The sequence below is a fragment of the Haemaphysalis longicornis genome, unplaced genomic scaffold (genome assembly GCF_048455015.1).
Source record: "Haemaphysalis longicornis isolate Haplotype H1 unplaced genomic scaffold, Haemaphysalis longicornis Haplotype H1 scaffold_2, whole genome shotgun sequence".
NCBI lineage: Eukaryota > Metazoa > Arthropoda > Arachnida > Ixodida > Ixodidae > Haemaphysalis > Haemaphysalis longicornis.
In genome coordinates, this window is record NW_027526295.1 from 115,352,903 (window position 1) to 115,376,110 (window position 23,208).

A 23,208-nucleotide genomic window follows, 5' to 3' on the forward strand; every position below is an offset into this window, starting at 1 on the left:
TAACGAGCGGCCATATTTAGCCGGTTGTGTGACAGAGTTTTTTAGTTAAATTAAGTTTGCGCAAGGCAAAAGCAACACTGGTCAAGCCATGTCAAGCCGAAGCCACTTGCCTATTGTGTACGAGTTTCAAAGCGCAAGCCAGCATCGATTTCTTGTAGATAACGAAACCTGCTGCTTTCTCCTCGGCATCTTTTTGCGTCATAAACGAAAGGTAAGATATTTTTTAAGCGCTGGTATCAAGAGGGACGGGTAATCATATACCTGTCCGTGTACTGCAAATGCCGTGCGCTCTCCGTATGTTGGACATAACTGGCTAGGCACATTCTGAATGACAATGTAACTAAAGCACTCAAGGAATCATTTGTTATTCGCAAACATGGGCTAAATTTAAATACGTTGTTCTAGAGCGCCCAAATACACTTTCCTTGAGGCTGTCAGCGGTACGTTCGCGTAGCCGCGTCGACGACCGCATTCGCATTGAAGTCGGCGCTAGCTACGACGTGATGTGCGCGGTGGCTACGCTTTTACATTCACTCAAGGTTACCAGAAAGGTTGTAGCGCTTTTTAGAGTGTAAGCTCTTTAAGGGCGTGCGTTATAAATTGGTGTTGAGGTAAACTGTAGTCACGGGGTGACGAAACGTGGAAGAAGCCGTACGATGCGTTCATTCCTGCTAGTATGCTACGACTGTGTTCTCTACTGTGCGGCTCATTCCTGCGAACGCGGCGAAGTAATCGCATTTTGCCGATATGTGCTTGAAGGGCGTAGTAATATATTTACCGTTCTTGCTGTAAACGCTTGTATACATACGAATCCGCTGATAGACGACGCCAAAGCGCGTCGGTGAGGACGCTTCCTTGACATTCAGCGAGGACATTCAGTGGCCATAGAACAACTTTGCGCGATGCAGCTTCGTATGCAGGGTTTTTAAATGCGGGATGGATGTTCGTTCTGCAGTACACAGTGACAGTAGTGTTGAAATGTTCCCCACTAGCTCTGCCGAAGTGGGGTAGCTGGTGTTAGACCATATTGAAATATAGGAGGAATTAGCATGACTAATCAGGCTTTGGTTGCACGAAGTTACCTCCCTTCACAAGTTGCCAGCCACATCTTGTCTATGTATCATGTACAGTGAAATCTCGTTGATAAGTTTTTCAGGGGAACCGGGAAATAAAAAGCATTATGTGAAAATCGTATTATCCAAAGAGCTTGTTAAAAAAAAAGGAGAAAAATCTAGCTGCATTCTCCGTCAGCAACTCAATTTTATTGAGCAACAGTGGAGTAGCTGGTAAATTTGTGCTGCACTTTCTTTTCGAAGTCTGGGACAAAATTCTCCGGAAATGTAAAAATAAAAAAAAGCTGCTGGTATTTTTCACTTGGGCGGACGCTGTTCTGTATGACACTTCACGTTGCGCCTTGAATTGGTGAAGCCAGCCACCAGACGCTTTGGAGTCCTCAATGCCCAAGGAGAGCGCAGTGTTGTCAACTTTTTCGCGTAGTACTGACCTATCGGCGTTCATCCTGCCGCTCTAACTTCCTCCCACCATGTGAGCAGGATGTCTTCCATTTGGTCATGCTTCGCACCTTGTGCTTGTTTCGCATCAGGGCCGGAAACTTGCAGATTCTTTTGAAGTTCCTCTTGCTGACCGGCAATAGTGTTGAGCCTTGACACTGGCAAACCGAGCTTGTGTGCCAAATCCACGCATTTCCTCTTCGGGTTTTCTTCCAATTTCTGTACAATTTCCACTTTTTCTTTTTATACTGAGTGCCTTCCGTTTCCTCGACATTGCCACAAGCCTGGCAGCACACCCCGCACAGCAACAAGGCAGCCTAAGGAGAACAAGACTAGTCAAATAGAACAAGAACAAAAATAGCCTCATAAGCAACACCACCGAACACAGGAACAGCGCAGAAAGAGAACAAAGAACGGAGCAGGAAGCACAGAGCATGGCGAGAAGTTGGGGAGGGAAGTGGTCGACTGCCAAGAGCATTGGAACCTTCTTCCTCGATTATGATCAAACTGAGAAACTCTGTGATTATGATATGTTTCACTAGATGGCACATTGCCTCGCCTCACATATCATCCTCATTGAACAGAGCGCCCACGCCCGGCAGCAGTGTTTTTGTCGCAGAACCGGCGCTGCCATGCAGGTCATGGGTTGTTGACATGGGGTTTGAGCTAGTATACCGAAGAATAAATGTAAGGTTTCTAAAAATGGTCAAGGTTCACTTTCGTGGTCGTGCTATCCAATTTTTAGCAAAAATGTGATCGTATCAAATGCACGAAAATGCATTATTTCTAAGGGATTTTGGCTTGGAATGAAAAGAAAAACGTATTATGCAGAATTGTATCAATGAGATCCCACTGTATAAGGCCTTCCTTCATAATAGTAAAGTTTGCATAATCCATCTAGAAGCACTATGTCCCATCTTTTTCTCTGACCAACACGACTGGAGACACCCGCAGACTGGAAGATGGTTCAACTGTATCCTTACTGAGCATTTTTTTTTTTTTACCTTTTGGATGACGAGTCGTACAGCAAGTGATACGCAATAGGGCCACCTGTACACTAGTGAAGCATCGTTGGTGTTGATATGATGGGTGACTGCAGAAGTTTGGGTTGGTGAATGGTTGTCTAAGTCGAAGATGTCCTTGCAGGAATCCAGAAGACGAGGGAGATCGGCGGTATGATCCGGTGGGAGGTCTGAAGCAGCCACTGCCTTGATTGATGGTGCTTGATGGGACGCCTGCACTGCAGGAGGTAAATCTGCAGGGGTGCTAGCATTCATGGCAGAAAGGGCACAGCATTGCAAGCGAAATCCCCTTGGGAAGGACTTGAGGTGTGAAACTGAAATTGAAAAACTGAAAGGGAAGGCAGGTTCGGTTCTCTACCACAGTAATGATGATGTGCGGCAGAGTGACGTTTCACAGAAGCAGCACGTCTGTAATAGGGAAGACCATATAATAACTTGCAAAAGAAAAGCGAACACTGACCAAGAATAAAAATATATTGACGTTTCGGAACCACATACGGGTTCCTTGTTCACTACGTAAGACAAGCCGTCGTCATCAATTATATAGGCAGCACATGACGTAGAGAGCATGCGCAGACGGGAGGCAAAGTCCCATCCGTCCGGTTCATTGCGGCTGGCGTTGATTGGATAAAAAGTGACTCTAGCAGACGCCAAGATGATGTGTTCTTTTCCTTAGCTAAAATTGCGGTGTTCTCCCAGTCAATCTTGTGGGAATGATTGTGCGCGTGCTCCGCAATGGCAATGGCATTCGTCATGTGATTATGATTTCTTACATCACGTTGGTGCTCTTTCAGTCGTCGCGGAGCTCGCTGGTCGGTACATGGGCAATGCGCAAGTCGTATTTTGAAAAGACGTGCGACAATGCATCGCTTATTCCTGGGACGTAGGGGATGGCTGCGCGTGCTCGTAATGTCCTGTTGTTGGCCATTCTTCGCTGTAGTACCTTATTCTTGGTTCGGCAAATAAGTCGCTTAGGATAGCCATTGGCGATTAGTTTGCGGCGAATCGTTCCTAATTCACGTTTCAGTGCACTGTCATCTGAGCAGATGCGTACGGCGCGCTTTATCAAGGACGACACAACGGATGTCTTGTGGCCGAGAGGGTGGCAAGATTCAAAACTGGGGTAACGACCCGTGTGTGTGGGCTTCCTGTACACTGAGAAGGAGAGAGCGCCCACATCGCGGCGAACAAGAACATCCAAAAAAGGGAAGCATGTTGTCTTGCTCGAACTCCACGGTGAACTGTATATCCACATTCTGGGCGTTGAGGCTGTCCAGAAGACATGGGACATCTTGCTTTTTTAAAATACAAAAACAGTCGTCGACATAGCGGCAGAAAAACCTCGGTGCCGGTGTGAAGGTTGCCAATACCTTCCCCTCTAAAGCCTCCATAACTAGATTGGCCGTAGTAACTGATATGGACGCACCCATCGCGGTGCCATGGGTCTGCTGATAGGGGCTTCCCCCGTAAGAAAAATAGGTGTTGCGCAGACAAAACATAAGCAACTCACAGAGCTCGGGGACGTCAAAGGGAGTGCGATCGGGAAGACTAATGTCCGCGTTTAGTGCTTCTTCGCACATGGCTACTGCCAGATCCACTGGGACACTAGTGAAAAGAGACTTGACGTCGAACGAAACCATGACGTCGTCTTCAGGTAGAGTTACGTCTTTCAGCTTCGAAACAAAAGAGGATGAGTTTCCGACGTGCGTGGGCGTCTTACCGGCTAGAGGGCTCAACACTTGGTGAAGGTAGCCTGATAGTCGGTAGAGCGGTGACCTCGAGAAGTCGACGATAGGCCAAAGAGGAATGCCAGGCTTGTGGATTTTAGGCAGACCGTAGATGGCCGGGGCTGAACCGTTCGTGCACAGTAACCTGTAGTAGAGGCCCTTGTGGTGCGGAGGGACTAGCTTGAAAAGCCTGGTTAGCAGTTCTTGGAGCTTCGACTGTAACCTGCTAGTTGGGTCACGGGCTAGAGGACCGTATGTCTGCTGGTCTTCAAGAAGGGCCAACATCTTCGTGTGGTAGTCACTGCTATCTAGCAAGACCGTGGCATTGCCTTTGTCAGCAGGAAGGATTGCGATACTGCTGTTATTCCGCAGGCTCCTGATGGCTTGCCTCTCTGCTACCGATAAGTGCAGTCTTGCACAATGTCTTCGTAAACCAGAGAGCACACAAATAGCACGGGTGTGCGCTTCTTGCCGTACTTCAGAGGGAAGCTGGCCGACCACGCGTTCGCCCGCACAAATCACCTTTCCTGGCTCCGGGGGTGCTTCTGTGTTAAAATTCAAACCACGGGACAAAACCTCAGCCTCCTCTTCGTCCGGTGTGTACGGAGATAGGTTGATGACCTCTTGGGTGCATTGTGGCACGTCCGGCTGGAGTGCTTGCAGTTTCCTCTCTTGCGACGTTCTATGACGGCCTTCTGCCATGCTAGCAGTGAAGTTTGTGTGCAGCTGCACATCTGGGAAGTCCTCAGGAATAAGATACTCAAGTTGCCGGCGTGCAAAGAAGGTTTGCTTCTCCAAAGCTCGTAGCTTCTGGCGGCACTCAAGGATACGTGCTTGTAGTAGCTTCCGCTCGGCTTGTCGAACAATCTGGTGAGAAATAACTGTGAGAAACGGGTGGGCTTTATCACAGGGGCATGTATGTTACAGCATTTGACAGCAAATGGACATAATCTGTGGAACGAGAACGGTGCTTTTGAGCATTTTTGGCAGAAGAAAATTCAAAAGAGAGAAGTCCCGCAGAACAGTCAATGAGAGCGGTTCGAGAAAAAATCGACGCCGAGGATAATGTCATGGGGGCATTTTTCAAGGACGGTGAAGAGAGCAACACTATCGTGGTCGGCAATCCATATTCAGGCGGTACGCATTCCGGCAATTGAAGGTGTGCTCTCATTGGCAACTCGAACAAATGTTTGCATGGGTGGCGTCAGAACTTTGCGGAGATGCCAGCGGAGGGTTAAGCTGTTTACAGAGATGTGAGCATTTGTGTCAGTGAGAGCCTGGGGTGCAACACCATCAACAGTAACGTCTAGTAAATTGGGCTTAGACTCCTTGGTTAATAGAGGATCTGTCGTCCAGGTCACAGATGCAGTATTACCTCCTTGAGCTGCATTGATTAGTCTTCTGGTGAGGCGAAGGCTTAGCGTGGCAATGTCGAAAGCTGTAGCGGGCCACATGCCCACCGTGACAGCAGTGGAAGCATATTGGGTTGTTTTCAGGAGTACTCCACTCTTCGGAATTTTGTGTCTGAAAATGGCGTGGGGCATATTGGTGGGGACCAGTTAAGACACGAGGAACAGTGAAAGCGTTTTTCGGGTGAGCTACAGAGCAAATGCGTGGAATGGTGTGGCTTGCGAGCTCTTGCTGTATATCGCATGGATTAGGGAGATGGAAGGTGACGTTCATTCACGGGTCAGGGCTAGTAGGCCAGCCATAGCCGTAGCCTCCAGCTCACGGCGTACTATTTTCATTAAGTCGTCGAACAAAGAAGGGCAAATTCCAGTGGAGTGGTATACTCGTAATAGGATGTGGGAGCCGTGTTAGGCATTCGAGTGAACTGTGGGGCAATACAGTGAGCTTTCGCTTGTTTCTTTCTTACTTTATTTGGTACCCACAGCGCCTGTTGGCATTACAGTGGGGGGAATAACAAAAATAAATGCATCAACTAGTTACGTTGATAACCAAAGAAACATTTTCCAGAGGCTGCGAAGCCCTTTTCAAGATGTTTAAACGGTCTGCACTCTGTAATGATGCCGTCTGTGCTGGTGCAGTCCTTATAAACAAGCAGGTTGAAAGCGCCATCAGCAATTCCTTTCTGCACATGGCCTACTTTGCCAGTTTCTGACGTGTCGGCATCTATCTTGTGACACAGAGCAACACCATCCTGAATATAGGCGACGGATGACTCCATCGAGGTTTTGGCATGGGACTTAGCATCAACTATTGTAGGATGGTGTGACAGTGTCTTTGTGCAGAGATCTGGAATCTGTAGACGTTCTAAAGTTCCTCACCTTGTTAGTGACATTTTCTTGGCTCATGTTGACCGTGTATTGGAACGTGACTTGAAGGGTTTGGCAAATAAAATTTTCATGTATGTTGACGATTACCTAGTACTTTGTGGAAACTATGGCCCTACAAGAAAAGTGGTAGACATTTTAAAAGCATTCAAACGTCACGCATTTAGGCTGACCTTTATGTCCAAGGCGCTAAACGAAAGAACAATCCAGTTTTTGGACCTGTTGTTAAAATTCGAGCAGAATCATGTATGTTGGCTCTATAGCCGGCAATCGAAGAAGCCTTTACTGAACTCTTCATCAGCACGTTCTAGGATTGCAAAATATGGGATTGTTGTCAACTGCCTCAGGTCAGCCATCTTGTTTTGTTTTCAGTCTTGTTTTCACCTAATTGAGTCTAGCTTTGGTGAACAGTTAGTTGGACCCAAAAATGCTGGCTACGGTGACGGAGTCATTGGGTCGGCCTGTCTTTAGTTGTTGGATTTGGTGAAGAAAACTTGTCTTCTGCTTGTGATGTTGTGAAGGAAAAGATAGTTGTAATCTCGTACCTGCACGATGTATCTCACCGCTTGAAAGAAGTGGGGTGCAGATATAACATCAATGTGGTGTTTTCAGCCAAAATTAAGTTAAACTGCTGCTGTCCCGCCATCGAAAAGAATATTAGTAATAAGGGCCGAGCAAACAGCTGTGGTGTGAAATATGAGAAACAGGTTGTTCCTTAGAGATTAAACGTGGTTTATTGCATTCCTTTCAATTGTGGTCGCTTTGATGTTGGCCAGTTCACTGAGTGCCTTCTGGCCCTCTTCCCACCCATTGCAAAGATTGTGGTTGTACGCTTTTCCTTCATGATACAACGGTACTGTTCTCGCACGATGAACAAAAGGTGAGGGAAGTATAGTGGAAGCACATAAAATTCGAAAAATGTCTGACTCGTGTGTTAGCGCTCGTCTTTAGCACTTTTAGATGCAGAATTGGCGTATCTTGAAGAGAGCAGTACTTGAGAGCGTTTGTCTGTACAGTTGCTTATAGTGGGTTCATGTGTCATGTTTTTATGTTTTATACCTTCGATGGCTTTATATTTGTCTCTTCAATAAAAATTCGGTTTTGGTTCAGTGGTTGTCCAGTGTTATCCTCCTTTTTGTCCCGTTATTTGTGCGCTGCGAAGATGAATCTACACCAACTAGCCCGGTTTTCTACGCTACTTCAGTCCGCAACCACTATCAATGACGTTACGTGGCGCGGAGAAATTACAGGTTGTTTACAAACAAGTCGACAGCATTGGCTCAATGGTAAAGCGGTGCAAGATTTGTGAACTGATCAACTTTGGTAACGTCATTTTTCGCTCGCGAGTCATTTAATTTGCATTCGTTCTCGTCGTCCAATGAGGATTACTGCACGACAACACCTACACGGCACGTTCAAAGCATCGAACAGATGGGTATTTCAGATACTTGGCTCCTAACTTATGGTAATAGTATTAAGGCGAAGCAGCAAGTACAAGGCGTGCAAGGCAGCAGCCTGACTTCTTCTGGCCATCGTTGTCGGTCTAAAGGAGCAACTAAGTATACTTGTGCATGAAGGATATGCTATCCAGGCATTGACGATTTACAAAGTGACACTGTGTTTATTCAAAAAGGTCATTCTTTAGCGCGTGTTGTTATAAGGTCTTTCCCACTTCTCTTGTTTTTAATAAAGTGCTGTTTTGCCGCTTTGCGCTGAAATCAGTTTTCAACTCTTGAGGATTTGTGCCTAGTCAAGTAATGGCTCCAACTTGTGCCTGAGCAGCAGCCGCAGTTCCTAAAGCATTGTGCAGCTGAGCCCAAGGACTTTTTCTTTTCCTTTTTTTTTTTTAGTGAAGGCAAAAAGAAAAAAATCGAAAACGCCCGTGTGTGGAGATTTCAGTGCGTGTTAAGATACCCAAATGTCAGGATTAACGTGGATCGAACCTAGCACTGTGTCATGCTTCATAGCCCGAGAGTGGCCTTGGCAACTACAACCCCCGAAATAGAATCTTTTTCCACTTTGTTTTTGCAGCAGTGGTGCGATGAGTTGGGCTCAGCCTAGTGCCCCCTCATGTAATTCCTGACTGATAAACCGACCCAGTTGTCCTGTATGGCCATTGTGTGACAGCTGTTCTGTCAGATACACTGTAAGCACCTGCTTAGCTATTGGGAAAGGCAGTGCAGTTTGTTAACGAGATCAGAGATCAAAGCAGTCTAGCTCAGAACTTTAATCCTACTAGTGTAAGCCATGATTTGGCCTTGTACAAATTCTCAAAAAAGTCAAAAATACCATTTGGTGTGAAGGGACTAAAGCAGGTTTTAGACACAAGACTGCATCGGCAAAGGATCTCTGGTGTCACGTAGAAAAAAAATTCAGAATAAGCAGTTAGAATAGTTCAAAAGCAGGCTAAACTAACTTTTGTGTACATATTAATGTAGCCCTATACGGGACAAAATACACCATCAATTGTGAATTTAGATTCACTTGGCATTTGCGGTGTGGTTGTAAAAGGAAGCGTTTATTTGTTTCTTTTGGTGTTGCAGGTGCTGACTGAGAAATTGTGGAAAGTTTTGAGCCAAGATGTTCCTGGCCTAAACCGTGATGGGCACGTAAAATATTGTACAGGGTGTTGCGACGATAACTGGAACACTTAAAAAATTTTTCCTGAGCGATCCGCCGCTCTGTTCGCGCTCAAACTTCACACAAAGGTCGCATTTTGTGGTCTATTTTGTTTGACACCGAGAACAACAACGGTACTTACCTGTTTATTCTGAAAATAAATAATAACGATTTTCGCCTATGGGAAAATGGCCGCTGATATGGACGTGCGAGCCAGCGCAAGTTGATGTTGGAACGACGGAACCACCTGCAGAGTGAAACGCATGTTTGGGATTCACGTACAGAGCCAAATGGTGCAGCAGACGATCAGAAAATGCACCTAGAAATGAGCTAACAGACGATCAGAAAACCCGGTTTTCGGGCTCGCACGTCCAAATCGCCGCCATTTTCCCATAGGCGAAAATCGTTTTTATTTATTTTCAGAATAAACAGGTAACTACCGTTGTTGTTCCCGGTGTCAAACAAAATAGACCACAAAATGCAACCTTTGTGTGAAGTTTGAGCGTGAACAGAGCGGCGGATCGCTCAGGAAAAATTTTTAAAGTGTTCCAGTTATCGTCGCAACACACTGTATATTTGAGGTTATAAAGCATTTAATAAAGAATTTTCGAGCTTTGGGACTTGGTTTCTGCTGTTTCATATGCCCATACATTGCAACATGTAATCTATATTAAAATCTGTAGTTTTATTAAATAATTGGTTTCAGCAGACAGATTTACTATTCACTACGTCACTTTTTCATGATCAGTTCATTAGCATGTGTTGCGGGTTTTTTTTTTTTTTTAGCAATTGATGCAGAACTAGCACACATACTAGGTAAATATTTATAAGGCTTAATGTTATGTTTCAGTTTTTCAGTCAATTTGAGAACCTGTATTTGCTGTAAACTTAAGTGCTTTTGTGATCACATGCCTTGAAGCATGCTCCAGCGTAAGAATACTGGATACCAAAGCCCCTTGTAGCTTGTTTTGGTCAGTGTGTGTGGACAAACGTAAGTCATCAGTGGAGGCTTCATATTCCAACTCGCAAATAAATGTGGGTGCTAGCACCATTGGGGCTTGCAAGCAAAAAAGAAAAAGACCCATGAACACACGATCGCGAAGAGGAGGCGGTGCAAAGGTAGTCCTGCGTGTCTAATCTAAGAGGCGAAGATCAGAGCAGGAGTATTTGACAGTTCTAATTCTGCCTGGGCGAAACTTTAGTGCCAACTGCCATTTCGTCTGGGCGGAGCGCTAGATACGATAAAGAAAAAAACAAAACAAGCAACCCGGTTGTTTGTGCGACCGCATAAAAAGCAGCAGGGCAGAAAGTGCAACCATCGTGACAAGGTTGAAAGCAATCGTCAGAAAATCTGAGTACCAAAATGTTCGAGGTGGGCTACAAGTGATTATACTTATCGCGTATTCCCAGCGTGACTTAGGCCCAACTTTATGGGGCATTAGGCTAAATTTCTATTTGTCACACTCCAGGAATTCATTCATAATAAAGGTTGACTTTCACAGCGGCGGCCGATCACAGGGTGAACTGTGGATGCACGCTTGCGTAGCAACCGTTCACGCGACGATTTGCGAATGCTACACTGCGATTGCAAAACAGCACGGATTACAAAGTATTTAGGTAATGTTACCTAGAACACTGTTGCAGCGTAAAACTTAATCAAACGACCCGGTTGAAGCACTTCGAAACGCACAGCGGTGGGTATCACAAGCGGACGCGAAATCCAACACAGACACAGTTGAAGCACTTCTAACTTCGTTAAAATATACAGAACTAGGAGTGTGGTTGAATAACAGCGCATCCGTCCCAGAAAGCGAAATCCAACGCGCGAATGAAACACTTGCCGCTTCACATGGAGGAAAGAAATGGGTATTCACTGCCTGCCGGCCGCCGGGCCAAGAGCGGGGAGTGTGTGCGCCGGCAGAACAGCCCCGCAACCCTTCGCCTTTCCCTCTCGCACTCCTCCTTTTCTCCCTTTCGTGGGTGATGCATCGCCGAAATCGGAATACGCTGCGACGCCACGTGCTCTCGTCTTCAGTTGCAAAATGTCCCAAAAATGTCAACCAAGGTTGTGTGCGTTTCCTTTCCTGTGTCTTCTTTAAATATGGTCACTCACAAGTTACGGCAAGGGGCAGGATAGACTAAAAGTTATTGAGTAATTAGTTCATTGGTTTAAACAAGTGAAAAATTATTGTAATATGATAAATATTATAGCCATAGTTTGATGTGTTGGTCTCAGGCCACCGGTACATACGCCATGTTGCCCTGGGTACGGTAGCGAAGCGGGACGATTCCTCAGCATACTTACCTGGTGCCGGAGTATCCGTGATCATCGAGGCGGAGCTCCCAGGGCGAGACGCGGGCATTGCACTGCGCTCGTGTTGACCCCTGCCACTACCCCAAACTGGGGCAGATGGGGCATGCAATTTTTGGTAGTGGGGGACTGCGTTCGCGCTATCCCCCTTCCTATTGAATTCCAAAATCAGATCAGTGCACACTGGTGCCACTTTCCCTCATTGCGATTCTAACCGTGAGAACCCGCTCCCCTAAACGTGCCGATTGAACTTTGTTGAAATAGGTCTACAACCCAGACCTGCGAGGTACCATTTCGAAGTGAAATGTTATACCGCATTGTTAAATTATTAATATTGGTCTTAATTAGTGTATCTTATTGTAGTAATTATGTTGCCATAATTATAATTCTAATTACTTGTCACTTCAAACACTCGCCCGTGCAAATACACCTTCGCTCGCAGCTCACTGACTCTTTGTACCCACTCGTACAGCCGTGGCGTGCAGCCCGCTGCAAAACTTCTGCAGAGCAGGCTCAGGCGACTGTGACTCATAGTGTGGAAGAATGCGTTCGTCGTCTGTGCAAATTAATCAACTCGCGAGCGACGCCGGGCAGGGTATGTAACGTACCGCCCTCGCCCCGCCGAAATAGCTCAGTTGGGAGAGCGTTAGACTGAAGATCTAAAGGTCCCTGGTTCGATCCCGGGTTTCGGCAAGCTTTTTTTTTCTTCTTTTGGGCAATACAGCTTTGTCCTCTGCCGTCTCTTGTTTTGTCCCTCATAGCCCCCATAAATATAGCCAGAAACGATGTCCGAAATACCAGTATAGTATCTGCAGAGTGGCAAGTATCTGATAAGTGTCGGCAGAGTGCTTGTCGGATCCATGACATCCCGTTGTAAGACATACCAGTTCTTACTTGTTGATGAACGGGCTTGGCGTTTGTTTGTTTGTTTTAAAGAATTATGCGTAAATTATTATTTACTGTACTGATCGAATATTTGCCATGTTTCGAAAGTTTGCATTTAGAATTTACGCCTTTTCACGTTCTTGTTTAGTACCTATTTCAGGAATGGCAGCGTCTGGAACCCCGCGCGGGGCACGAGATCTAGCCCCCTCGCAACGGCTCCTGCCCCGCGTGACGTCATATATACGTCATAGTGACGTCATATTAACAGCAATTGTTATTAGTTTGCGTAGTAGAATACAAAAAGCACATTTTTTTACATTTTAATAAAAAATTAGGAAGCCACTCATTTGCTAGAAGTTTTATAAAATAATTTTTTTGTTCGTTCTTGCGGAAGCCGCCGATGCTGCCGCTGCTGGCGGTATGGCGTATCCGAAAGTGCCGAAAGCCCTGAATGCCTGAATTTCTTGGGTCGACAACGTAGATGAAGCAGAGTTGATAGAGTTAGAAGCACTATCAGAATGTGCGAGAACGTTGCCGTATGCGGGGACCAAGCCAGCCTTTCCACACGGTAGCGAAATCCTCTCGAGTAATGCTGACCTGTGACCGCCTGCTGTATGCCGATGGTACCTGCGTTAGATCTACGACATCGCGCAGCCGAGTGGCCCCGTTCGAACAACCCACGTCCCACGCAAGAAAAGACACCGTCCGAGCGTGATTATGTGAGCCTGCTGCGGCGTGTCCGCGCGGCGGCATCTGCTATCAACAGTTTGCCCCACGGCAAGTTCAGAATGCTTAAATGGGTGGCCTGAAATCGCGGTGTGTTTTCAAAATGACAGCAGCGCAGAACGTACAGTGCTCAGGACGTAGGCTGGACGCGGCCACTGATATTTTACTGGTCGCATGTGCGCATTAGAAGTGCAAACCACGGATAGCTAGAAAAGGTAATCATTGGTGTTCCCACACATGTACCGCGTACAACCCAGCACAGTAGTTTCCCCTTTAAGGAGATTAGCAAAGAAGACCCGAAAATCTGCAGTTTGTCGCGTTTTTTGTATGTATTTTCGAGTGGACTGAATTGTGGCTTAGAATTGTTTACCCGAAATAAGTTTTGTGCGCGGAAAAGTCTGGTGATCATGGGCTTCTTGCATCATAAATGCATGGTATTCAGCGCTTGAAAAGATTTTTCAGAAGAAATTATTGCAGCTGTAGTGGTGAGCCATTTCACTACAGTAAAATGTGGCAGAAATACATCTGCGATACAAAGTCTGTGAAAGAGTGAGAACATTGGCAGTCTCGTATCCCGTGGCCCAGATTGTGGCTGGGTAGTTTCCATCATGCATTCAGCTCCTCACATTGGCACACACATGATGCTACGACAAATTAGGAACTGGGTCCTCCAAAAGGTACACTAGCTAGGCGCTTCATGCCATAGCTGCTGCATTGGCATAACCTTCACGTCTCTGTATGTGTCAGTATATGCTATGTTGGCCATATTTTACCGAGCCCCCTCATGCAAAGGACTTAATTCAGGACACCCAGCCGATAGGGTCAGAGAAGAAGCTGTACAGACGGTAACAGGAAGGGTATACACTTGGCCAACCATCATGTCTCCACCATATGAAAACCCATGGGTTCTATGCACGCTCAATAGTCTACGTCAAAGAGAATCTTAAGATGTGCCTGGAACGTGAAAGCCTCAGCGGATTGTTTGTGTCCATGGGTATATGCAGCGAACACACTGCAAATGTAATTGATAGGTAAAGGTCAAGGCTGTAATGGTGGGAGTTTAACAAAAAAAAATGGTGAAAAACATCCCAATTTCAAACTGCATTGGTGTAATATGGGCACGAGTGACGTCATATGGACGTGCACTGTAAATGCAGTTATCTGTGTTAACTGTACGTTAGCACTCAAGTGATACGATCAAACGGAATGGAGGCCCCACTGCGATTGCCCAGTTATGCTTTTTTTACGGTGGGTTCGGTTGGTGGCTGTCAATTGCACAAACAAGATTCTGTGATGTCATAAATAGCTGGTAAATGTGTATGGAACTTCCACTGCTCTACACATTTTCTGTACTATCTTATTTGTTTGAAGTTTACAATAAAATTGATGTCTTTTTAAGAAGTCTTTTTAATGAACGAACCTTGTATTTTTTCTTCGTAGCCTCTGCAACAGCCTGCCTACTGTGCCCCTAAGCAGTGGTCACTAAATAAATGCCCACTTGCCAGCCAGATACTGGCCAGCTAGACTGGTGTCAACAAAAAAGGAATCTTTCTTGGCTTCTCTGCAGAGCTTTGCACTCAAGCAAAAAGATCACTTGTTTGTTTGGCTTTCCTGCAGGACTGTAGTGTAGTGCTAGAAGGCATCACTTGCTTATTTGGCACTTTTTCTGTGTATTGTGCCAAGAAACCCTTGCGTTTTATTTGGAAAAGGAACTTCACACCACAGACCGTGCAGAGAAAGTAGAGCTACTGACTTTTTTCACAGCCACGGAAGTTTGGTAGAATCACTTGTCATTGACAAACACCATGTTTGCTTTCTGTCTGAAGGTGTGAATCTGGGAGAGTTGATTTATATTTTGGGGAAAAATACAGCGACAATAACAGTACTGAAGTACAAGGACAGGTGCTGTGATGAACAGTGTCCATGTGTTCGCAGCTTTTTTGTCCAGTTTCTTTCCCGTGTTTTTTCATGGACTTGCTACAGTGCCTGATAAAGCCTGTTTTTGTGTAACAAAAATGTCAACAGCGAAGCACTTATCAATGCTCACATGCTGCCCGTTGACACCAAAGCAGAAGTACGTTCATTGGAGTCATTTTATTGTTGAAGCCTTCCAGGATACTTACAGCTTTCAGCTGTACTGCAATATTCACAAACAACAATAAAGACATTCACATCCACATAGGTGTCCTTGGCTCCAGTTCCTGCACAAGGTATTAAGTACTCTCGGGAGAGGGTAATGTCAAGCTGTACAAGAGCCATTCCCTCGTAGATGTGTTCCATAAATTGTTTTTTAGGCTTGTTAGCTTAAAAAATAGTTTCAGTGCCCCTTTTTTTTTCAAGCTAATTACCACCACCAGAGAATGTGCTTTCTAGCAGCTGGGCTCTGCTGGGTATGCATCGTTGCAAACAAAATATGGGACACTGTATTATGGCCCTTACGACTAAGCATAGTCACTTAAGCAATTATCCGAAACAGTTTTTTACACAGCACAGAGTCAAAAAGCAAAAGATCATGAAATATCTCCTTGCAATTAGAAACTTTTACTGTTCACCCCCTCCCCGAAACACAGAGCAGACAATTACCAGCTGTGAACACAAGTATTTACGTCAAGTTGAATTCCACAGGGTGCTCCGGATGGGTACATTGATGTCACAGTAAATCAGAATTCGTGAATCCACTGTAAGCCTTCGAGAGAAGCTCTCACCATTACTGGCCATCCAACTGAGTGGGCATGAAAGTATTGTAGTTGGTTATGTTGACTTCCAAGCCAAACACGAGTAAACAACAAACTAGCGTACCAAAATACATAATCAGAACAGATGCAGGATGACGTTTTGTTGGCTAACCGGGTTGAAGAAGGCAGAAGGCACTGGGGCAAAGGTTGGGGAAATAAAATCCATGCGGTAATTGTGAACGAAGTTATGAGACGCGGCCAGACGATCAGCTGGTAAGGAGGGAGGGCTATCCTATCTATCCCTTGCTACCTCTTTACTATAATTGAGCAGATAAAAATCTTTCATTAAACTTGCTAGCTGGCAGTTCCACGTACCCTATGTAGAAAATTTCAAGGTAGACAAAACATTGTTTCCTGTGCATTCAATAATAGCTGCCTAGAGATTGCTTAGAATTCGCAGCTCATTTGAAGTCTTGCATATCATGAAAGCACAATAGTATTATTCGAAGGAACAAATTCGAAAAACACAGATGAACAACAAGTCACTTGTTTACCTTGAGCACACCAAACTTGAAAGCACTATTTAACACAAGTGTCAAGCTTGTCACAAACGGCGATCTTATCGGCTTGACTTCTCCCGAACTTGCACATTTGGAGCTTGAGCCTCCTTGCACAAGAAGCCAGCCAGTGGGCGGTTGGTTTCAGCGATAGCTGAGTACCTATGCTGCCCATGGACGGGCGGCTGCTGGGCTCTCCCATTCACCAGGCCACCCGCGAAAGTGGAGCTGCGCTCCCTGCATGCAGCGTGCACGGATCGTTTCCGCGGGGTAGTAAGGTTTCTCGCAGTACCCCGCGAGAAAAATTGCAGAACAGGCTACATGCCAGGACGGATTGCGTTCGACGATGCCCTGCGTTACCTGACGATACTTGATTCGTGCACACTGACGCCGCTGACACTGCGTCGCTCGCGCTATCACGTCATCAAAGTCAGCTACCTCGTTAGCCACGGCGCAAAGCGCTGGAAAACTGATCCGCACGTTTTACGCCAGAATCAAAATACAAGGCTTGGAATGCAAGTAGCGATCGGAACAAGTAGACAACGAATGCAGGAGCATAAAGCCGATGGCACGCGAACACCAAGACAATATGAAGCTAGCAACATATTTAACGGCAACAAAAGGAGCACGGAAAAAAGCAGGGCGAAGCAGCTTGCCAAAATAGGATGCGTTAGGCTTACCAAGACTAGCAGCAGCAAGTTCACGAAAAATAGTCAATAAATCATTTCAAACAACCCTCCGAACAAGAAAAAAGCGCCGCGAGGCAGCCGCTGTGCAAGGCGATAACACAGAACAGGGAGGATAAGGACGTAACGTTGCGCAGGCTTGCGGTTGGAGCCAAGGCCGGAATCCCACATGGCGCACACACGCCGTCAAAAACGTCTTCAAATGTGCAAAAAAAAAAATAGTGACGTCACAGGAAGTCACGTGACTAGTTTAGTTTGACGTCACTTCTGCGGGGCAGGAGCCACCGCGAGGGGGCTAGATCTCGTACCCCGCGCGGGGCACGAGACTTACCCTTTCAGGAATACCTTTCCTGTATGCCATTGATTTCATTATTTGCACCAACTTGCCAGTACTTGTTTTTTTTTTTTTCGGTTGATAGGGTTCTTTCGATTCCTTTTTTTATTTGTGTTGGTATTTATAGAAGGTCCATTAAACACTATAAAGGTCAGCCTCTTGCCGCAGGTGAAGTCCCGTCACTTTTCAATGCAATTTTATTGGATATGCGGAATACATGGAATGCATGGGCACAGGCATTCCTGGCGTTGCAAATGCATTCCCTTTTCGGAATTCAGCCTACGCCGCGTACAATCTGGTTTGTAAACGGCGGCACAAACCGAAATAAAGCCGTAATGATAAACCGAAATTCTATATTCAGGCAAATGCTACAAATGTAAAGAAAGGGCAGACCTAACACATATGTTATGGGCTTGCCCGCAGGTGGCTATAACCGCGCGCATAATGACTCAGGCGGAGCAATGGGAGACCGAGTTGTTTAACTCTGACCCAGCGGATCAAGTCTGGGCCATCCAGCTGGCCGAGGACGCTGCTAGAGCCCAAGCAAGGGCTGTTGGCCTACGCCTGGGATCACCAGCCTCCCCCAATAAAGATATTTCTCTCTCTCTCTCTCTCTCTCTCTCTCTCTCTCTCTCTCTCTCTCTCTCTCTCTCTCTCTCTCTCTCTCTCTCTCTCTCTCTCTCTCTCTCTCTCATATCTGCTACCTCATTTGGCTCCTTCCTGCAGTGAGTCCCCGCGTGGCCTCCGCGATCGGCTGCCGGCGGCGCGCCGTCGGCAGCCGATCGCGGAGGCCACGGTCCCCGTCGTCCGTTTCTCTCTGCATATCTCAGGTGGCGCCGTCGTTCCAAGATCAGCTTGCACTGGCTCGCACGTCCTAATGGTGCGCCATTTTCCCATACGCGAAAATGACTTGTATTTATTTTCAGAATAAGCAGGTAAGCACTGTCGTTGCTTCCGGTGTCAAACAAAAACCACAGAACGCGACCTTTGTGTGAAGTTTAAACGCGAACCGAGCAGCGGTTCGCTCAGGGGAAAAAATGGCTCCACTCCACGCTGTGAAGGTGGTTGGAAAGCAAAGCATTAAACAATTCACCCACAACAATTGCCCATGCGACGTCACTTGAGTTCACACATGTGGCTCTACAAACAGTAAAATCAGATTCTGCCAGCCGTTACCTGCAATTTGCGGGAGCGGGATCCTGACCGCAGCAGGTCGGCCACGGCCGCGCTAGAGCGGCGTACGCCGCCGCTGTAGCCCGGCCGTGCGTCAGCTGAAAGAAAACGGAGGGGCGTCTTTGGAAGGGGGAGACAGCAGGACCTAACCATCCTAACGTGCTAGCTGGGGGGCTACACCACCGCGCGTCACAAGCGCAGACGCCGAAATGATTCGGCATGTGAGCTCAGTGATTTCCATTTATACCGACTTAAAATAGTTAGTTTAGATAGTTTGAGAATTGCGAGAAAGCTGAGGGAACTTTTATAATCGCTATTTATCAGAACCAGTTGCACCTTTCGCCTTTTGTAATACCTATTAAAGCACAACGGAATCGGTATTCTCTAATACAGAAAACACTACCACTCGTGGCAAGCAGTGCGCAAAAGATGGCGTTTTCACCGGCCAGATGTCTGTACGTGGTCTCTAGATTTTGTTTTCCTGCCCTGCAAACGAATCCTTAACGTATCTTTGTCGTACGACCACTAAATTCCGTCGGGTCCGGGTAATTAACCCAGGAGGTGCTGTCGAACAAGTTAATCAAGCCGTGTGAAGGAAGCACGCAATGGACATGAAGCTGCGCCAAAACAATCCCAAAACAACCGTCGCTAAAACGGACAACAAGGCCATCTCGCCTACGCACCCGCCGGTGTCGACAGCGCGCGGGGAAAGCTGGGTAACCATTCGCCGCGCCCTCTACCTTGTGCTCCGTGAGTGAAAACCGTCCTCCCCTTCCCAGTCGCGTTGGGAGTTTCATGTCGCGCACGCCACGAAGGAACCCTTGGCTCGTAGAGGTAGAAAGCTTTGCTTTAAAAATGTAAAGTGTTCCAGTTATTCTTGTAACACCCTTACATGGGCAGACATATGACCCCTTCACCAGAAAATCACGTGACTTCACTTGAAGCCTCCAGCTGCTGCAGCACGTAGTGTACCGGTCCCCAAAATACGAAGGCACTAAGCTCTCTTGAAAGCTTCTGGACGCTGTTTTCGGCTTCGAATATAAAATTTCGGCTTATCATTACGCCTTTATTGCGGTTTGTGCCGCCGTTTACAAACCACATTCTACGCGGCATAGGCTGAACGTCTGTGCCCATGCATTCCATGTATTCCGCATATCCACTAAGATTGCATTGAAAATACCAATGACATAACTAGAATAAACAAGATAACCTTTATTAGTCCCGAGACGTCACCAGCGACAAGACGCTAATCTTAATAGTGTCTAATATACCTTCTATAAAAACCCACATAAATAAAAAAACGAATCGAAAGAACCCTATAAACCGCAAAAAACAAGTACTGGCAAGTTGGTGCAAATAATGAAATCAATGGCATACAGGAAAGGGATTCCCTGAAATAGATACTAAACAAGAACGTGAAAAGGCGTAAATTCTAAATGCAAACTTTCGAAACATGGCAAATATTCGATCAGTACAGTAAATAATAATTTACGCATAATTCTTTAAAACAAACAAACAAACGCCAAGCCCGTTCATCAACAAGTAAGAACTGGTATGCCTTACAACGGGATGTCATGGATCCGACAAGCGTTAGGCCTGACGGATGGGGTGTGCAATGAACGTGCCACTCTGCAGATACTATACTGGTATTTCGGACATCGTTTCTGGCTATATTTATGGGGGCTATGAGGAACAAAACAAGAGACGGCAGAGGACAAAGCTGTATTGCCTAAAAGAAGAAAAAAAAGCTTGCCGAAACCCGGGATCGAACCAGGGACCTTTAGATCTTCAGTCTAACGCTCTCCCAACTGAGCTATTTCGGCGGGGCGAGGGCGGCACGTTACATACCCTGCCCCGCGTCGCTCGCGAGTTGATTAATTGCACAGACAACGAACGCATTCTTCCACACTATGAGTCACAGTCGCCTGAGCCTGCTCTGCAGAAGTTTTGCAGCGGGCTGCATGCCACGGCTGTACGAGTGGGTACAAAGAGTCAGTGAGCTGCGAGCGAAGGTGTATTTGCACGGGCGAGTGTTTGAAGTGACAAGTAATTAGAATTATAATTATGGCAACATAATTACTACAATAAGATACACTAATTAGACCAATATTAATAATTTACAATGCGGTATAACATTTCACTTCGAAATGGTACCTCGCAGGTCTGGGTTCAACACGCAGTCCATTACCTATACTCTTAGGGTAGACCTGAATTTCAACAAAGTTCAATCGGCACGTTTAGGGGAGCGGGTTCTCATGGTTAGAATCGCAATGAGGGAAAGTGGCACCAGTGTGCACTGATCTGACTTTGGATTTGCACAGGAAGGGGGATAGCGCGAACGCAGTCCCCCACTACCAAACATCCAGACACCCTAGTTCTATCCAGAACCTTCTATATTACAAGAGTTCGGCCAGGGGGAGGAGCCTGTCATGCTGTGACGTAACGATTACGAAGTACATCACAAAAGTTACAGCCGGTCCACTCTACGTGAAAACTGTTGGAAATGCAGAGCACTGATTCGCCATAATGGGCTGTAGCGCCGTTATCCGCTCACTGCTACCACCCGACGCATTTCAAATTTCCCGCCTTCGCAGTGCTCGCGCGCCCCCTGCCGGAAACTGCGCCAGCAGGAGTTCTGTTCTTTTTGTGCTTGTTTTCCCTCCCGCATCGCCGCCCGACGTTCACGAATGGCTGCGGCTTCTCGCTGGCGAAGTTCGGCGTCGGCGGCTCGCTTGCGGCGCTTGCGCTCAGCATCCGCAGCACGCCGCCGCGCCGCCTTCTCTTCCCGCGTAGACATTGTCGATGAAGTCGATGGTGAAACGTGAAACGTGCCGTGAACCCCCTGCCGCGGCTATGACGCAACGTGGAGCGGCTATGACGCAACGTGGCGCGGCTATGACGCAACACAATCCAACACAATCCAACACAATTTACTTTAATCCAATCCAATCCAAACCAATCCAAGCCAAGCCAATCCAATCCAATCCAATCCAATCCAATCCAATCGAATCCAATCCAATGCCAGACCAACGGTAGAGTGTACTAGAAGTTTTAGAGTGGCCCGAGCGGCGGCCTCTCCCATTGCTCCGCCGGGTCGACTTTCGCGCAGAAAATAAAACCGGTATAGCGGCGGCGCTGCTGTCGTCAACAACTGAACAGCCGGCGCTCCACGGCACCAGCTCCCAGCCTGCGCGCGGCAATATTTGCGTTGCTCGCTGCGGTGTTTTGCGCTTGCGAAGCTGATTTATTTTGGATTATGAGGTTTAACGCGCCGGCGGTACACAGGCGATGAGGCAAGCGCTACTGGAGGGCTCCGGATTAATTTTGACCACCTGGGGATCTTTAACGTGCGCCGAAATCTCGAAGACACGGGCGTTTTTCGCTTTTATCCTCCATCACAAAAGCAGCCGCCGTGGCCGGGAATCGATCCTGCGCCTTTGGTCAGCTGGCTTAGAAAGTAGACGCAGAAACGTTATGACTCCGCTTGAGCAAACTTTAAACTAGTACGACCCGCCATAAAATTATCGACCTCCCCTCCTCCCTCCCCCCCCCCCCCAACGATGTTGATATACAGTAATCTCTCGTTAACTCAAAGTCGTAAAATTAGCTGAAAATTTTCAGATAAGCGCGGAGTTTCGAGTTAAATCAAATGCAGAAAATTTGTAGCCAGGTCCCTGAAATAACAGCTATATATATAGTGCTGCTAACAAAAGCACTATTGCACAGGGGAGATTTCGTAATAAAGGCAAAATAATTTGCAAGAAAAAGAAACTTGCTGTGTTGCGCTCGGCTGATTCGCGTTCGCATCTGCATCCCAGAAAAGCGTACCCGAGAATTCTCAACGCATCGCATGAATTGGTGGTCGCCACCGCTACATTCTACCTTGTTACAAAGCAGACGCAGCATGTATGTTGTTTCTGCCGTTGTAGGCACTTCTGGAGGCTCCTCCTCGTCCGCATGATCAGCTGCGTCGTCCACAGCTATCTTATGCGCCAAACAGCATTAATTCCGGTAACGGGGACGCGTAGTCCGCGTAAACTTGCACTTCACGACCGCGTTCGGCGAGTAGTGGGAGTAATCATACGAACGGGGACCTTATCAGCTGCCTGCAGCGGACTTTGCCTTGTGTCCTCTCTGCCAGTATTTCGAGACATCCGTGGTCCTCCGAAAAAACGTTTTGAGATAAAGCGGGCAAATGCGTACCGCCTATGGGAGGTAAACACACGGTGAGAAAAAGTTTCGAGAAGATATTTTGAGATATAGCAGAGTTCGAGTTAACGAGGGATTAATTTGACGGACAGGCACCAGGAATGTTCTTCCCTTCCCCTTCTTGACTGCGCATGAAGCAAAAGCGGCGGGGCGCACATTCTATGCTGCAAAAAGTTTACTGTTTTTTACGTTCCTATTTGGAACGAAAATACCAAAAGCCTTCTTCTGGGATACCCCTACCGTTGATGCGTGTACTGTCGTTAGTGGGCTTATTTTATTAACCTACTTTGTCGCAGGCACTTGGTAAGAAAGTGTGTACTGAAAACGAAGTGCCATGTCTGCGGGACCAACTACTGCTTCCTGCATGCTAGGGGACGATGCCGCTGTGTTTACTACCTCTTGTAATTTGGGGGGACTTCTGAATCCTTCCGCGCATTTTTTGAAGTTTATTAGCGATCTCTAGGACGTTTTTACCGGTT

At 46.7% G+C, this 23,208-nt stretch overlaps 1 long non-coding RNA gene and 3 other non-coding genes across 4 annotated transcripts; 3 read left to right on the top strand and 1 right to left on the bottom strand.

Moving 5' to 3' along the window:
• The first annotated feature begins 95 nt into the window (after positions 1 to 95).
• Positions 96 to 9,591, top strand: LOC144169134 (uncharacterized). Its single transcript, XR_013322370.1, has 3 exons — positions 96 to 211; positions 2,658 to 2,760; positions 9,098 to 9,591. It is a non-coding gene; the product is annotated as an uncharacterized LOC144169134 (long non-coding RNA).
• A 1,879-nt stretch (positions 9,592 to 11,470) lies between these two features.
• LOC144171215 (U1 spliceosomal RNA) lies at positions 11,471 to 11,634 on the top strand. The gene has a single exon (XR_013322889.1). It is a non-coding gene; the product is annotated as a U1 spliceosomal RNA (small nuclear RNA).
• Positions 11,635 to 12,104: 470 nt separating this feature from the next.
• On the top strand, positions 12,105 to 12,177 carry Trnaf-gaa (transfer RNA phenylalanine (anticodon GAA)). Its single transcript has one exon. It is a non-coding gene; the product is annotated as a tRNA-Phe (tRNA).
• An 8,093-nt stretch (positions 12,178 to 20,270) lies between these two features.
• Trnaf-gaa (transfer RNA phenylalanine (anticodon GAA)) lies at positions 20,271 to 20,343 on the bottom strand. Its single transcript has one exon. It is a non-coding gene; the product is annotated as a tRNA-Phe (tRNA).
• Between the last annotated feature and the right edge of the window lie 2,865 nt (positions 20,344 to 23,208).